Source organism: Wolffia australiana, chromosome 2, assembly GCF_029677425.1.
Source record: "Wolffia australiana isolate 7733 chromosome 2, ASM2967742v1".
Taxonomy (NCBI): domain Eukaryota; kingdom Viridiplantae; phylum Streptophyta; class Magnoliopsida; order Alismatales; family Araceae; genus Wolffia; species Wolffia australiana.
Genome location: NC_135836.1, coordinates 5,641,169 through 5,655,842, shown reverse-complemented (window position 1 = coordinate 5,655,842; position 14,674 = coordinate 5,641,169).

Here is a 14,674-nt window from a genome sequence, read left to right as displayed (position 1 = left end):
TATAATGAAGTCCATGAATACATGATCGAACTTAGTGAATTACGATGAGATCGTAATACGGAGATCACTAGTCTTTAAGCATGTGTTCTAAACATTCCTATTCAAAGGATACGTGAGAAGGACATCAAAGTATCCGGATAGAATAGCACTATCTAGCCTCACTCATATGATGAGTATGGCCGGTCCCGTAGCCATTAGTGTGCCGACACTAAGGATAGATAGTGGGTGCTCTTTAGTGGAAATAGTTCACTGAATTGATCCGTACGAATCCCTGAATTGTATTATACCGAACTGTCAATCAGGTTGATTCACATCACAGTTGTGTAAGTGGTCCTTAGACCTGAGACACCAAAGACGTCTTGTGGACGGACGGTTGTACTTTGGCTATGGCCAACGAGTCTCTAATCATGGGATTCTAAACGGTCTTAGTTCGGGTGCATCAAGAAGTACATGAAGGTGATTGAGTGGTCAAGATGGGATCGTCCACCCTCGGTATAAGAGGTGCCAGCTCAAGGAAGACGATGCAATGAAGTCCTTGGCCAAGGCAGTGAAATGTCGGAGAAGAGTTCTCCGATGATTTTCGAATGCATCAGTACTAACTCTGATGACCGATTAGGGTTTGACAGTTGACCATACCCTAAGTCGTCCAAGGAGCGTCAAGTGGATGAGGGATTATACATACACGGTAACCGATAATGAACAGGTTCCATGAGTGAGTCGATACACACTCCTTTGTATCTTCTAGGACACGAGGTGTAGCTTGGCACCCCACGTGTCGGAGTCTCAACCTATCGATTAGGTTAAATCGATCTGACATTAATTAATCTATATGATGATATAGTTAATTAATTTGGAAGGCCAATAAAGGTTATTGGGCCACTAGAGTCGTTAACTAGACTGATACATGGGCCTAGAGGGTCACACGCAAATGGTCTTTTGGACGTTGGAAGATATACTTAAGTTTTGGGGGTTTTTATGAAAAATACCCACTTAGTACAAATAGGGGAAGGCCCTGAACGTAATTCACCCAGGCCAGAATTGTTCAGGGGCCTTCCCCTTCTTTTCCACTCCCCCCACACCCCCTCTCCACCCCTGATGTGATCGGGACGACGTAACGACGCCGACGGAGATCGAATGGGGCTCGTCTACGAGAAGGAGGAGATCCAACGTGCCAAGGATCGCATGGATACGTCTAGAGGCTGCACACTTGAGCAGCTCGACTCGTCTCGCTCTGGGATCGAAGAAATCACGAATCAGATTCGTGTAAAGGTACGCTGTTTAATATTTTTGTCGATGTCGTTCGATTCACAAAGAGTCTTCCGCTGCGCATCGTTTTGTTCTGTTCATTCATCTCAAGGCCTATAGAACCCAACAATAAAGTTAAGGTGAAGACTTTTGTGATAGGAAACTAAGTAGGATAAAGTTTTGTGAGAATCACAAGTTTAGCTTTCTAACTTGTGTTTTATTTTTTCCCAGGGAAGCTTATGATCTGATGGGATAGTTCATTCATTATTGTAAAACCATTTGACTATGGAGCTGTTTTTATTTCTTATCTGAAGATAGGCTAACACCAAATGCACAGAGATTGAAACCATACCCAGGGATAGAACCTCAACCTATGGTAAATTGTGGTGGACCATGATGATGATCATGAAAATTAATCTTGCATTGTTGAATATACTCTAGCTATTAAGTTTTCTTTTTAAAATTTATTTTAAAAATTTGCTTTGTAAAATTCTTTTATTTTTTTATTTTTAGCAAAATAAAATGGCTACTATGTGTATTGCTTATATGATCCTCTCACATCTCTTTCTAGGGATTTTATTTTGGCAGGGCTATAAGAAGGAAGGAATTTGTTAAGATTGTACAAGGAGTAAAGGTTAAATCACTGTCTTACCACAAGCAGAATGCACACAAAGGACTTCATACTGCCATTTATTTAGTTTCATTTTTCTAGTTTGAAGTCAAGCAGTTTTAGTACTGATGAGTATTCTATAGTTTCACATGTGCAGAAATTCACGGGAATAACAAGATACAATTCTTCAAGAGTTGGAGGATTTTTAAGAGTTTAGTGATTCTCAAAAGGGGACTTGAAAGGAGAAAAAGTGTGTTTAGGGCCTTCAAATGAGAAATCAGAGGAAGATGGCCACTACCTGACCTGTCCATTGGGCTCTCAAAAGTTTTCCAAAGAAAGAAGTTGAAGATTACAAGGGGAAACTCTCAATCCATGGAGAAAAAGAGGCAAAAATGGCAAGAAAAGAAAATATAAAATACCCAAAGGGGTATTTTAATAATTCTTCTAATCTATAAATACTTTTTTCTCCCTCATTTCCTCTCATTCTGGACGTGCTCTAGCATGTGGCTGGTGGCCTGAAAAATCTATAAATAGGGCCGATGGCCTGAAAAATCTATAAATAGGGCCGATGGCCTGAAAAATCAGGTTTGGGCATTGCTACCCATAGATGACTCAATCGTTAAATATTGTGAGTCTCAACGCGATCACACCCTCCCAATAAGCACGCAAGCCTTTGGGCAGGGAATGCCACCCAGTTAGGCCTAACACTAGATCATTCTTCTCTCTTCCTTTCACATTTCAAAAAAAAAATCGTGTTTGAATTCCATCATTTAGGGCGAAAAAAGTGGAGAGTGGAGGACTTAGTCAAATTGACTAAGTCCCAACCATATTGGGTCAAGCCCATTAGGACGTAGCCCATTTGGCTAAGTCTTGAATGAGCCGAAGTGGGCTGAACCTTAGTGGGCTTACCCACTAAGGCCAGCCCTACACGGGCCACACAAGGACCACCGGCTCATTCGGTCCGCTGCCGCCGCCATCGGCGATAGCCGGAAAAGGCATTTTTCTTATTTTCTATATCTAAAAATTCCAAAAAAAAATCAGAAAAAATCCCTAAAATTAATATAATCAATATTCAGTATTTTTTAACATATAAAAAAATTTCAAAGAAATATTTAACTCTGATTTTTAATATTTCTAGTATTTTTATTGTTCATTAAATTCAAAAAAATTCAAAAAAAATTTATTTCCCATTTGTAATGTTAATTAAAAATTTAAAAATTACTCTAAAGTATTTTCAGTGTTATTATTTGTAATTCAGATTTAATTTAGATGACAGGATTTATATAAATTGACTAAATATCCATAAAAATCTTAGAAATTATTTATCTCACTTTTAACCTCACTTCCTTCATTCCACGCTTGAGAAAAATTCTGAAATTAAATTTATGACTCTCCGTGGATTGACCCATTACTTGCCCTATATTAAGTATAGAGTATTTAAGTGGAAATTTTTTATAAAAATTGTTAGTTAAGTCTAAATCAAAACAACGACATAAAACCCCTAAATTTGGACTTATCACTTGTGTGATGGATTGAGTACATCTTTGGATGGTATGAGCCACGATCTAGACTCATGTGGTCCTCTCAAGAGTGTCTAGGCTGTATGGTAGGGTGAGGAGCATACATAAAAAATCAAAATGTTAAATTATTGTTTTCCTAGATTTAATATGGAGTGAGCCACTCATTATACCACCTTCCATTTGGTGATCTTAGTTGGTGTTTTGGGTATCCATTAAGTGGAATCTCACCAAGAGTAGGAGTGAATATTTCCTCAAGCCTTAAACACGTAATCACTTATATTTTAGTTATATAAAGTTATATTTGAAACCCTTGTGTGAGTCCCTTTCACCCAATTTCCTAGCCTGCTTTTCACTGTTATGTCTTGTGACACTTATTCCTACGGGTACCCACCTATTTCCCGTTAGCCCGAAATAATCATGATATAATTGCTCCCAATAGTTTTCTCATGTGATATCGTTATTTCATGGTATCTTTTCCTTTTATCCCTCCCTTTGTTTTCATCTACATATTGTCATCATGTTTTATCTTTCATGTACTGGCATGGAATGTATTTTATGATGAGTATTTGTTTGATCAAATATTCATTGTCTTATACAAATTCCATTTCTCTCACCCTATTGCAAAAAAGAGAGAAAGGAAGTCCTTAACATTGAGTAAACTTTGTGGACCACAAATATTTATGGGGTTTTCTTGTTTTGGAATTATGCTATGTTTTTTATTGTCTCATGCATAGGTGAAACCATTCCATATTATCCCCCATTTATTTCAAAAGTATTTTATCTTGATTTTTGTAGACTCTTGTAGTGTATTTTGCTTCTCCATCTATAATGGCGAGTAAGCTATCTGAGAAATGTTTGTCCACCAGTTATCCCTACATAACCTTTTTTTTGGGGCATCCACCCTTCCATTCCTTTTTACACATTGGTAGATAGGAGCCTCACCTCACATGTTTCATTGAAACACAATTGATATTTTGCGCTTGATGAAGAGGAGAAGAATGACCATCTTTTACTTTTAGGTAGAAGAAAAGTTAGTTAAAACCCTAAGTGCTAAGTAGTCATCACATACGAGTGATTGACTTAGATAGTAAGAATTGAGAGAGCGTCTCTTGGATTATAATATCATACCAAGAGAGAAGTACGCTTCCATCCTCATGACCACCAGAAAATTTTGAAATCATAAGGAGGTTTATCATGTGAGCCCCTATATTACAGGAGTATATTCCTACTTAGAGGCGTATTTGATATATTTAACCCTTCATACTCATGTTTCTTACATTCACCAAGTGAATGGACAATCCAAGGGAAGCTATAGGATATTACTTAGGGACTAGTGATAATTTAAATTGGAGGAGAGGGGTGGGGTCTGATAGCACGCTAACTATTAAGTTATTATTACTATATTTATATATTTAGTTGCATTAACATTATTGTATACATTTGTTATCAAGCCTTAACTAATTAAAATTATTTGTAGGATGATGTTTTGAATTATATATATTTTTAGGGTTTTATTGACTTCATATTCTAAAATAAAATAAACTTTTAAGCTGGTATATATATATTGAAATATTCAACATTAAAATCACGAGGATATTTTTTTAATAAGCTGGAAGTATATATTTTAAATTTTTTTTAATGTTATTATTATTTTCAAGGAATTAATTAAAATTTTTGGTCTTAACACAAATATATATATGTGTCATTTGATTTATTTAATGACAACCAAACTCCACCTTTCACAATTCTTTGCACGGTTAATAATTATGAAAAGATGACATTATGGCATCACAAATTTTAATGCCATAATGACTAATTATAGGGTACTGCAAACTGTTTTTTTATTCACAAAGAGTTGAATTTAAGCACAAGAACTGCGCTCATGGAGACCGAGAGAGCATAACTTAACTAATTATTTTATACTTTTAAAAGTTCATTATTATTGCACCCATCGCATGATATTTTTAAAGTGCATCTACGTGTGAAACTAAATCTTATTCATTTTTGTCTTTTTTAGCAAGGACACATGGCAGAAGCGATGGTATTGATTTATGAAAAAATAAAAAAAGCCAAAGAAATGATTACGTGGATTCTTCAGAAAAACTAATAATGCAAAACCTTAGGCATGATGGCAGCAAAAAAATAAGGAGAGATAAATATTTAATTTAGAAAAACTACCATGATTCATCTAATTTCAGGTTTGTTATTTGACAATCTAGAAGGTCAAATGAGCTTAAATTGTAATTATATCTTCCTCTTTCTCTCTTATATCCATCCATACTTTGGATCTATAAAATGATCCACCAATCTTTATGAAAATTTCCTCTAAACTTGTTTCCTAATTTTGTAGGCTAATTGAAAGATAATGAGTTTTTGAATATCCATTAAGTATTCCTTGATGTCTTGAATGCTTAGAGGGGGGAATAAAGAAGAGGATATACTTGTCGACATTAGCAACATACATTGGTCCTAAAAAAATATAAGGACCTAAGGTAAGTTTTCTCGCCTGACATTGTCTTGTCTCTATCACATTTATTAGGTTTTAGTATCTCCATCACATGTAGATCTAACCTAGTAAATGTGATAGAGACAAGAACATGTAGGGCGAGAAAACTTACCATCATCATTTTCACCAGAAAATGAGATGGTGGAATGAATGATGGTAGATGATATGATCACATTCATTCTACCATCATCATAGTCTCTCACTTCATCGTCTCATCTCTAGTTGAATATTGAACCCTAATTTACGCATTTATTTGCTTCTTCCCTCCATCCTTACTTTCTCGCATCTTCATCCATCTTACTCCCTCATTTTCTCTCTCTATTCATGTCACAATATCTACTGCTTTATACATATATCCCCTCATCTCTGTTTGATCACCAATTAGACAACATTAAATACATGTGGTGATAAACCCTAACCTATCACCAGATAGAATTAATTACAAGACTATCAATTTTTTTATAAAATCATTGGTTAACCTTGGAAGCAACAATGACATAGATTTAACTCTAATTTTGAGTTTATCAAGCTTCAACGTAGAAGGGATGAAACTGATGGAAATTTATGTGGCCAGCAAGCCAATCACACATTCCATATCTTGTTCCATGTTCATTATTATAACTTATTCATTACACGGCACATGTGATGCTTATAATGAAGTCCATGAATACATGAACAAACTTAGTGAATAATGATGAGATCATAATATGAAGATCATTAGTCTTTAAGCATGTGTTCTAAATATTTGTATCCAAAGGATACTTGAGAATGAGTCGAAGTATCCAAATAGAATAACACTCTCTAGCCTCATTCATACGATGAGTATGGTCGGTCCCATTGCCATTAGTGTGGTGAGAATAATGATAGATATTGGGTGCTCTTTAGTGTAAAGAGTTCATTGAATTGATCTATATGAATCCCTGAATGGTATCATACCAGACTGTCAATCATGTTGATTCAAGTCACAATTGTGTAAGTGGTCATTAGTCTTGAGACACCAAAGACGTCTTGAGGATGGACGGTTGTACTTTGACTATGACATGCATGTCCCTGATCATGAGATTCTTAATAGTCTTAATTCAGGTACATCAAGAGGTTCACCAAGATGATTGAGTGGTCTAGATGGGATCATCCATCCTCGATATAAGAGGTGAAAACTCAAGGAAGATGATGCAATGAAGTCCTTGGCCAAGGTAGTGAAATATCACAGAAGAGTTCTCCAATGATATTTGAACACATTAGTACTAACTCGGATGACCAATTAAGGTTTGATAGTTGACCATATCGTAAGTCATCCTTGGAGCTTCATGTGGAAGAGAAACTGTACACACACAATAACCGATGAGGAACAAGTTCCATGAGTGAATCTATACACACTCCATATCTTCTAGAGCTCGAGGTGTAGTGTGACACCCCATGTGTTGGATACTCAACCTATCAATTGGGTTAAATCAATACGAAATTAATTATTCTATATGATGATATAATTAATTAACTTTGAAAGCCAATAAAGGTTATTGGGCCACTAGAGTCTTTAACTAGACTGTTATATGGGTCTAGAGGATCACGCGCAAAGGGTCTTTGGCTGTTGGAAAATATACTTAAGTTTGGGTTGTTTTTATAAAAAATACGCGCTCAGGGGAAGGCCCTGAATGAAATTCTCCTAGGTCAGACTTGTTTAGGGGCCTTCCCCTTCTTGTCCCTTCTCCCCACACCTCCATTCCAAATCCCAACGTAATTGGGAAGGCATAACAACGATGAAAAATGTTGAATGGCGCTTGTCAATGCGAAGGAGGAGAGTCGACGTGCCGAGGATTGCGTGGATAATTCTAGAGGCTGCACACATGAGCAGCTCACATGACTCTTTTGAGGATCGAAGGAATCAATGATGCAATTCATGCCGAGGTTATTCGTTTCATGATTTTATGATGATGTTACGATTTGTTAAAGTCTTCCGCTGCGTATTATTTTGAGGTGTTCCTCCAGATCAATGCCTCTAGAATCCAACATGAACAACATTGATGGGAAAAATGAGCATTTATAAATAAGGTTGGAATGACAAATTGGAAAGAAAATGTAAACTCTGGATTGGTGACTTCAGTTTTTAACTTCTGAGTATGATTTGGCATTAACTAACACATGTTATGAATTGGGCGAGTGCTCGGTGGGGCTGCGTGAAGGAAGGTTCAAACATTCAAATCATACATGCTCATTTTATTGAATGTTATCTAGATCATCCCTAATTGAGAATAAGGCTTTCAGATGGATGGAAATAAAAAAATAGGACAGAATGAATGAGAGGTTTATTCCATTTCCATTTGCGACGCAAGACAGAGCACATGGTCATAACTTAGACCAAATTAGTGACTCTAGATGATGGAGCAAGAGGCACAAAAGCTTTTTGATGTAATACGACCTGCCGGGATCGGTCGGCTCGTATTACGCCACAAGAATATGATGCGATGTCGTGATATGCAAGACAATGAATGAAGAATAACGAATGAGCAGTTTAGGTGTCAACGATTAAGGATGCAAGCCGTGCCGGTCGGTGAAGGAAAGTGATCCTAAGATCAAACTCCCAATGACCCGCTAGATCTACTAGACGACCAATTAGTGAGGGGCGTTTTACGGCCCACGAATGTTCGGTGTCTAAAATCAGGTGAAGTTCCTTCAACCGCAAGAATTTCCTACACTCGACAAATGGCTAATCCTATCCGTGAAACGTATTAAGAAACCACGGTAGCGGATGCGATAGCGGGCGACGGGATTGCAAGACGTAATAATACTGGTAAAAATGGAGGAGAGACGAGATGAAACCTGGATATCGCTTGTCCACCGGAGATGGGCTATTCTCGTCGTTGATGGCGAGATAAAGTCACTGGGAAGAGACTGTCCGGGTGAAGACGAATTCTGTGATGGTATCACCAAGCGAGCCCGGGCGTAGGAGAGCCGAGGTGACTCGATGCGGCCTGGTGACCGGCGACACGAGCAGTTCAGCAGATGGGGAGGCCAGTGTTAGCGACAAACGCCCGCACGTGCAGGGTGAGGATGCGGACAGGCGCTGGGGCAGGCAGGCGCCCTGGCACATGCGTGCGCGCGTGAGACAAGCGCGCGCGCGTGAGACAAGCGCGCGCGCGTGCGTGAACTCCGAGAAAACTGGAGGGCGCGGGGCCGCAACGGCTCTGTCGCGATCCGCGCGGACGCAACTCGCGTCTTCGGGCGCGCGCGGGGCGGCCGGCGTGAGCACGGGACGGGAAGGAGGCCGTACTCACGGTGCGATGACAGCTCATGGCCGCGTGAGAAGGGGGAAAAACGACCGGCGCTGGCGGCGGTCCGGTCGCAGCGGTGACGGGCGGCAGGATGGGTAGCGGAGGATGGAAAGGAACGTGGCAGGAGGAGCAAGGGAGGGGAATGAGGGGTGAGGGTGATGGTGTGGAATCAAGAAACGAAGGTGGAGAAGTAGCGGGCGAGGGTTAGAGCCAAGAACGAAGGGAGAAGGGAAGGAGGGTAGTCGGCAGGGCAAGAAGGCGGGTGTAGAAGGGTGTGGGCGTAGTGATGGTTCAAGAAGGGGGGGGAGGAAGGGGGGGGCGATGGGGTAAGGGAGAGGGAGGTTGGGAGGACGGGGCAGGAGGTCGTAGGCGAGGTTGGGGGGGGGGGGGGATGGAGGGAACAAGGTCGCAGACGAGGGCGGGCTTGGGTGGCAGGGCGAAGAAGGTGGTGGGGGGGGGGAAGACGGTGGATGGAGGTGGAGATTAGCACCAAGAACGGGTTCTTGGGCGCTAACAACCCCAAGAACCCTTCAAGAAGATGGGGTTCCAAGGTACCTTGGGCGGCCTGGAGGGGGGGGATCCTCGATGATCCCGTGGAAGGTGGTATCGACGGCGTTCTTGGACCTTCAGACTCCTTCGGAGTGATCTCAACGACGGAGCCTTCTTGACCAAGCGCAGACGGCGTTCTTGACTCTTTGTCTGTGCCGGAGTGATCTCGACGACACGCTTGAGCACATTCTCTCGGAGTGATCTCGACGAGAGAACGTGGGCTCTAATCCACAGAGTAATCTCAACGCGGGTGAGGTTAGCCAAACCCCCTACACTACGCTCTACGATAGGGGAGACAAAGTGTGAAAACTCTTCAACAAATTACTCCAAAGGGTTCCTTGGGCATGCCATCCCCTTATATGGTGAGGATGGGTGCCAAGTGAACGTGGGGAGAGGACGAACTGTCGTGAGACGTGGTTCGGCCTCTCCTTACAAATTTGAAATACAAATAAAGTGAAAAAGGGAAAGACGAAGGACGGGGCCCAACATTGGCCTAGTCCATAAAATCCAGAAAAGACAAACAAGCAAGAAATAATCGCAAGTAAAATAAAGGGGTTATATCACGGTGTGGCCCGAACTTTTTCGAAAATTCGAGTTACAGCCCTTACTTTTTTTTTGCCACGACACAGCCCGAAGTCCCATTTGGTCCGCAGCCTGTGACGTGGAGTCTACGTGGCTGCCAGGTGGAGTTCCGGCGGAGTCCACCTAGGCGGAATCCACGTGGCAGCCACGTGGATTCCACGTCACAGCGTGATTTGAAGAAAGAAAGATTTTAGCCCGCCCAATGTGAGTCACCCGGGAGAGAGCTGAGAAAGGCGACGAAGGAGAAGGAGACAGTGGAGAAGGAGGAAGAAAGGGCGCGAGGGAGAAGGGGCTTCTTCTTGGCTACGGGAATCGTTGCGAGCTTCTTCCTGGCTACGAGAGTTCCACGAGGTAGGGTTTCTCTGTTCCATTCATGTAACTTTCTCTATCTCTCTCTAGATTTCATGGTTTACTGCTTTTTTAGCTACGTGTGGGTTGCTTTCTCTCTCTCTCTAGATGGACATACATTACTGCTTCTCAAAATACCGATGATCTTCTATCTTTATCTTGAAGCCCATATTTTATTGCTCTCTCTTCGATTCATGTAACTTTCTGTGTCTCCCTCTAGATTTCATGGTTTACCGCATTCTTTAGCTACATGTGGGTTTCTTTCTCTCTCTCTCTCCAGATGGACATACATTACTGCTTCTCAAAATACCGATGATCTTCTATCTTTATCTTGAAGCCCATATGTAACTTTCTCTGTCAATTTTAAGATCTTGTTCAATGACTTTTGAAAGTTCTTCTCTCTGTCCCTCTCGTAAATAAAGATTACTCAAGGCTGCTATTAATTTTTAGCATTCTGTTCAATAACATTTGGAAAATTGTGCAGTCTCTCTCCCTTTAATGAAGACTACCTTGGGCTGTTTGGTTGTCTCTATGTAAAACTTTCAAACTCCATTCTCGCAGCTTTCTCTCATTTTTCACATCTTGTTTAGTGACAGTTGAAAATTTTACTATCTCTTTCTCTCTTAAAGGAAAATTTCCTTGAGCTGCTCTTTTGATTAACAAGACATTGGGAAATTGCAGTCTCTCTCTTAAATGAAGAATCGCTTGGGCTGTTGTTTTTTGTCTCAGTGTAAAACTTGCAGACTACATCGGTTTAAATTTCTCTATCAGTTTTGACATCTTTTTCAATGACATTTGGATAATTTTAGTCTCTCTCTCTTCATCGAAGATTATTTATGACTGTTATTTTTGCCTTCATGTAGAACTTTCACACTCCACTCATGTAACTTTCTCTATCAGTTTAAACATCTCATACAATGGCATTTCAAAATTTCAGTTCCTCTCTGCCATAAATGATGTTTACGGTGAGCTGCGTTTTTTGACTCGATGTAAAAGTTAACTTTCTCTCTCTTCTTTTCATCTTACCATGTTTATTTTTTAAATTTGTGTCGTTCTCTCTCTTGCATTCGTATAAGTTATTTCTCCCGCATTTCCTTTCTCTCGCTTGGGATAAATGTTTTGAGTTCACTCGTGCAATTCTCTCTTATTATGTGTATCATTACTCTCTCTCTCTCTTTATATCTCTTGGATGAATAAGATTATTTTCATGACAAAGATGTTGGTGTTTCTCTATTGATCACGGAGGATATGGTGTTTCTTTATCATACTTATTGGTGAGAACAAGAAGTGTGATCCCTATTTAATTTATTTTGAATTTGTTTTGCTTTCTGTTATGAAAAATATGAAGAGTTGTCCTCTTCTCATCATAGTCATCTATTTTTTTGCGCTTTTAGGCGTTTTTCTCTTCTTCGACAGTGTACGCTTGGATTCAAGTAATGTAAGATTTTATTATCTCTATTTTTCCTGCACATCTTATAATTTTAATTTTTAAGTATTTCCAATGTTATTTGAGATATATTTGTACATCGCGATACTAACCCTCTTCGCGTTGATGATTCAAATTATTTTTAAAATTGGTAATGTACTTTTTTTGGCGTTGAACTCTCTGCAGAGTTATAAATATGTCTGTGGGTTGTATAATCTTTTTATAAAATCTGTATGACGAAAATTTATGGTGTTAACGCATATTCTATTACTATTTACAATCCGTCACTTAACAGGGCCGATGACGAGTGCAAGGTGTTCGGTTCTGAGTATAATAGCGATGATGACTCAGAATATGATATCTGTAAGGAAGTTGAGGAAAGTGACGTGTATTTAAGTGCACCAGACGAATATTCCAGTGAGGAATGGAATGACGAATTGGTAGATCATAGCGAGTATGACGATTCAGAGGATGATATGTTAACCCCCGATGGCACCGATGACGATGATGAAAATCGAAGGTACAGATACAGGGTCAATACGTATGATCCAAGATGCCCCACTGAGAGTTTTATATTTCAAGTGGGCATGAAGTTTGAATCGACGTCGCAATTTAGGGCAGCTGTGAAGGACCACGCTATTTGGAACGGATTCAACATCACTTTTCCGGGGTCCGGTGACCGGAAAGTGGAGGTCGTCTGCAAGGGAAACTGTCCGTGGAGGATATATGCTAGTTTGGATGCTAGGATAGAGGCGTTTGTTGTGAAAATGCTTAATGATACTCATATGTGCAGTAGGACGCCGAGGAATAGCCAAGCTGATTATCACTGGGTTGCATATGATGCGTGAAATAAATGATCTGTTCGGAATCACTGTTTCAAAACAAACATGTTATAGAGCCAGAGCCGAGGCGCGCACGAAGCTTCTAGGAACATTGGACGACCATTACCACATGCTTCCCGCATATGTTGCCGAGTTAAAGAGGGTAAATAGGCGTGGTACTTTTCAGCTGGTTCTCGATAGAGCGACCCCAGATTCCTTGGTTAGGTTTAAGAGGCTCTACATATGTTTCTATTCGATAGCAAGAGGGTTCCTTGAAGGCTGTAGACGAGTCATTGGAATGGACAGATGTTTTTTGAAGACTGAACTAAAAGGCCAACTATTGAGTGCTGTCGGCAAGGATGGGAATAATCAAATGTTCCCCATCGCCTGGGCGGTAGTTGAAGGTGAAAATCAATCTTCGTGGACGTGGTTTATTCAGCTACTGATGAATGATCTAGGAATGGTGGACGAAAATGGCTGGACGATTATTAGCGATCATCAGAAGGTACTTAATTTATTTCTTTGGACTATTATCGCTTACTGTCAAACACGTGTAGTATATTAATAGATGTGTACCGTCTAACATTGTGCAGGGACTGGAGAACGTAGTGTCCTCCTTATTGCCCAATGCGGAGCATAGGAATTGTGCTCGGCATATCTACGCGAATTGGAAGAAGAAAGGACATTCCACGACATTTTTGAAGAACTTATTCTGGAAAGCTGCGAAGGCCACCACGCACGAAGATTTCCAATGGCTGATGAGGGAGATGAGCAGTGTGAACCCACAAGCCGCGCAAGACTTCCAAGATATAGGTATAAAGAAGTTTTGCAGGGCGTACATTAATGAGGACAGAAGGTGTGAGGTGATCAACAACAACATTTGCGAGTGCTTCAACAACTACATCATGCAGGCCAGGTCTAAGCCAATCATCGACATGCTGGAGGAAGTCAGAGGTGCAGTAATGCAGAGGGTAGCAAAAAAAAGGGAGTTGTTTTCAAATAGAACTGATACGTTATGCCCTCGGATAAGGGAGGTGGTCGAAGAGAACAAGAAGAAGTCCAGGAGATGCACTCTTAGGCATGCATGGAAGTATCAATTCGAGGTCACAAACTTGGGAAGCAGGTTTGTGGTCGATGTACTTCACAGAACATGTAGTTGCGGATATTGGGAGTTAAGGGGCATTCCATGCCCCCATGCTATATGTTGCATTCATTGGGTCAAGGAGGACCCCGTCATTTTTGTTAGTGAATGGTTCAAGAAAGACGTATACCAACTAGCTTACACTTATGGTATCCCGCCAATGAATGGCAAAAACCTATGGAGTGAAGTTGATGGGAGCTATGTATTCCCTCCTCTTGTGAGGAGACAACCTGGAAGGCCCAAGCTGAAGAGGAGGATTGACGTCGTTGAGAAAGAACCCACGGTACATAGATTGTCGAGGAGAGGCCTGCACATGACGTGCTCTCTCTGCCACCAAGTTGGGCATAATCGAAAGACATGTACCCAACCAAAAATGGAAGCTGGAGGCCAGGTACAATTTCAATTTTATGTCTAACTTTGTTTACATGTGTCATCGTTTTTTTCCGAACGTTAACCAATTAACTTGTTTCACTAATCATGCAGGGATCTCAGGAAGCTACATATCTGCCAATTGTCGAAGACCATCGCCGGTGAAGTTGCAATTCGGCTACGAAACACAACGCGCTCAAGCTTATTAATCGCTCGCCCTAAACAAACATTTGTAGAACAGGATTCAGTTCTCGGTTGATGATACAAACTTTGTTATCCAATTCCACA